Here is a 3,880-nt window from a genome sequence, read left to right on the forward strand (position 1 = left end):
CATACATTTAAACAAGGTTTTGATTGTAAGATTGTGTCCTCTGTCCTCAAATACTGATTAAACAACGTAACTAATGATTCAAAAACATTTTGCACGAAATATCAACAAACTAGATCATATCAATTTCTGCTGTCCTAGGGATCCATCGGCCGCGGGGGCCTGGGTACGGTTGCCGCCCCCTAAGACCGCCTCTGGTCACCATGTAATAATTATTTCTCAAATGCACGCGATTTTGCAAATACTTTTTGTTTTAATTTTACTGTAACAAGTAACTCATGTCAGCCCACACAAGACGTATGTTTTTACCTCAATGTTGCTTTTCACAAGTGGTCCTTGACCCTGCTCTAGGGCTACCCTACACTCGAGTGATGCAAAAACTACAGCTCGCGGGCCAGTTCCGGCGTGTGATGCGTTGCTATCCGGACTACAAAACAATCCAGAGGTTCAGTTCCATTAGACTCGAGTTTTTTATTTTGCTGTTTGGAGCTACAAGTATAGACCGGGCATTAAAGTAGTAGCATCAGAAGTGAACGAACAGGCCTCAAGGCAGTATGATGTTGGACACCACTGCTCTAATCTTATAGACACAAGGGAGTTAAACAAAAACAATAAACTTAAGGTTGAAAACTCTTTGTCGAAAGACGTAAGTGGCCACTCTACACTTTGTTGTGATTTTTTCCCTTCTTTCTTTCTATGCGTTAATGTTTTAAAGGTTAATAAGACATTTTAAACAAGCAAAATACAAAAAAAATCATTTTTATTAAAGTTTATCGGAGGGGAAGAACTCCACACTTACATATATATATATATATATATATATATATATATATATATATATATATATATATATATATATATATCAGTAATGGAAAGTTATTGCCTTTTTTCGATGTAAAATAAAATGAATAATTACCGATATTAAATTGAATATTTACTTTCAATGAAGTATTCACCATATTCATGTTCTCATTTGCAATTTGAAAAGCATGATCGTGCAGAGAGAGTAGCTACAGAGGCTAAATCCTACATGGCTACGACTTTGTGGCGACAGTCTGTGCAGAACATGACAATGTCATTTGGGAAGGTTAAGCTTCTTTCTGTTTCACCAGATCTGGAATTCTAAAGCAGTCTTTGCCAGATCATAACGAAGGTCATCTTCTGTGTCAAATCTACTTTTCTATATTGTAAGTTGCAAAATCCTGTTTTGCAAAGATATTTTGTTGGAAATTTTAAGTTTCTTTAAGCCTCTGCTCATATGAATGGTTGTGGGAAGTTTCAACTTAATCCAAGAATGGCTGTGGGAGAAATGACGTGTTGAAACTTTTGACCAGACAGACAGACAAAGTGAGTTGATATAAGCTTTGTAATTTAAAAAAATCAGCGCCCTCACAGCCCTTCTAAACTCTAGAGAGGCGATTATTCAGTTTGAGTTAGTCCAGCTCTCCCCTTCTGTTTGAATGTATAATTAGCAGTTGTGAAAGCCCGGGCGGAATTCCCCTTACTATCTTCACGCTTTACAAAAAAAAAAAAAAAAAAAGTCTAGCTCTGACGTCAAGCTAGACTAAATATAGAGCATCTATTTTAAGTCTGTGACGCGGGGAACCTTTTAAACAACACGTCAGCTCCAAAGGGAGGTAAAACTAAAGTGGAAATTTAAACTTAACAAGATGCGGTGGGACCGCACAGACTCTCAAAAAGCAGACAGTAAGTAGAGTTTAATTTGTTTATATTGTTATTGTATTTATAATATTTTAAGGCATATATTTATACATGTATATATTAGCGTAGAGTTTATGGTTATTGTAAGTACGTAATCCACTAATGAAACAGATATAGTGCTAAAATCGGTACCAGTGCAGATTGGAGTGTAATACACATATAGAGAAAAGATTAAAACTTTATATTTGTCCTACTGTATTGGTGTATACTTCTGCTGGCACAATAAACATGCACAGATACATGAGCAAGGGGACCCTTTTCAAGCAGTCAAGACTGCTTAGTAATGATAAATAGTTGCTAGATGTGGCAAATATGTAGGTTGCAGCTGGGGCTACGTAGCCACAGTAAATACTGCCTCATTTATCTTCGAGCTCGAAGGTAAGCCTTAGTATTATAGTCACGGTAAAAAGAAAGACCACTGGCCTATTTGAGACATCGGTTCATGAGTGAATGGTGTTGCCACCACAGTGACGGCAACCTCAATTATTATTGTGACAATTATTGCTCAACTTATTAAACCTATCACAGAGTACTGATCGGAAGAACTATCTACTACTTCTATTTTAAACTATATTTGCATTTGTTTAGATAAAAAAAAGTTCCCCCTTTCAGACGTTGCGATCCACACGGCCGATGATGCGAAGATCGCCTGATTCTGTGGCTCACGGTTAACGATGGTGTCATGTAGCCAGCACAACGAGCTGGGTGGACTCAGAGGCGCCCTAAAGATCCCGAAATTAAAAATCCCAGTCTTTACCATTTAGCTCCCGCGTCTCCAGCATTTGTTTACCATTTAGCTCCCGCGTCTTCAGCATTTGTTTACCATTTAGCTCCCGCGTCTCCAGCATTTGTTTACCATTTAGCTCCCGCGTCTCCAGCATATGTTTACCATTTAGCTCCCGCGTCTCCAGCTTTTGTTTACCATTTAGCTCCCGCGTCCCCGGCATTTGTTTACCATTTAGCTCCCGCGTCCCCAGCATTTGTTTACCATTTAGCTCCCGCGTCCCCAGCATTTGTTTACCATTTAGCTCCCGCGTCCCCAGCATTTGTTTACCATTTAGCTCCCGCGTCCCCAGCATTTGTTTACCATTTAGCTCCCGCGTCCCCAGCATTTGTTTACCATTTAGCTCCCGCGTCTCCAGTGTTTGTCTATAGTTTGATTGTATGTTTGCCGCGGGTCGGCACGTAGAATATAATAAATTTCCAATTAAATCGTACCCTGGGCTCTTGCTGCAATGCGAAGTCTCGTGACGGTTGTGTACACAGAGGCGTACACAAAAAAAATGTTTTGATGTACATTTTAAAGATCAGACGATCAGTCCCTTTGAACTACTTAAGGCATACATCTTTTTTTTTCATTTGGACGTCCCTTCAGAGATGAAGATTATAAGTTGCCTGGCATGATGTATAGGAGGCGCGGTGGCTGAGCGGTAGAGCGCTTGCCTTCCGAACCGAGGGATATTTGGTCGCCTCTGAGTCCACCCAGTTCTAATGGGTACCTGAAATTAGTTGGGGAAAAGTAAAGGCGGTTGGTCGTTGTGCTGGTCACATGACATCCTCGTTAACCGTGGGCCACAGAAACTGATAACCTTTACATCATCTGCCCTATAGATCGTAAGATCTGAAAGGGGAACTTATACAGCTATTAGTACTATATAAATATGATTAAACCAAAAAGATCAATTCAGTAGAAAAGGCAATCGCCTAATTTATTTTTTTTTAATCAAGTTTTAGAACCACTGTTAGGTTTGCCTACATTGGGCTACCCTAGGCTTATGTGAGTTAAATTGAAAAAAACAAAACTAGCTAGTCAGATGGGAAGATAACTCTCTATCACCACATCTCTGCATCGTGCGAATAATAATTACCTTCTCTTTGTGACACCTTGCTCCACATATTGTTGCCTGACAAGCGGGTCATCAGACGCCATCAAACAACTGCCAACTTGAAGCAACATGGACCAACGCAACTTATTTCTATCTATCATAACACCGTCTATGTGTGGGCTGAAAACATTTCTGAAAAAATATCTTCAACAAAAGTAACATGTGATAGGTACAAAGTTTGTTAACGTTATTGCTCCAACATCCAATCTCGGATCAAGCTGAATTTCTTTTTACCTTACAAGAGACAATTTAAAAAAAAAAAAACAAGGTTATAA

At 39.3% G+C, this 3,880-nt stretch overlaps 1 protein-coding gene across 1 annotated transcript in view; it reads left to right on the forward strand.

The window, feature by feature from the left end:
- The first annotated feature begins 1,573 nt into the window (after positions 1 to 1,573).
- The window catches only part of LOC106069984 (deoxyribonuclease-1-like), an 8,909-nt gene continuing 6,602 nt past the window's right edge, over positions 1,574 to 3,880 (forward strand). The window contains exon 1 of the mRNA XM_013229773.2: positions 1,574 to 1,704. The gene's annotated coding sequence lies outside the window, so the exon portion shown is untranslated. The remainder of the gene's footprint in view (positions 1,705 to 3,880) is intronic.

The sequence above is a fragment of the Biomphalaria glabrata genome, chromosome 16 (genome assembly GCF_947242115.1).
Source record: "Biomphalaria glabrata chromosome 16, xgBioGlab47.1, whole genome shotgun sequence".
NCBI classification, from domain to species: domain Eukaryota; kingdom Metazoa; phylum Mollusca; class Gastropoda; family Planorbidae; genus Biomphalaria; species Biomphalaria glabrata.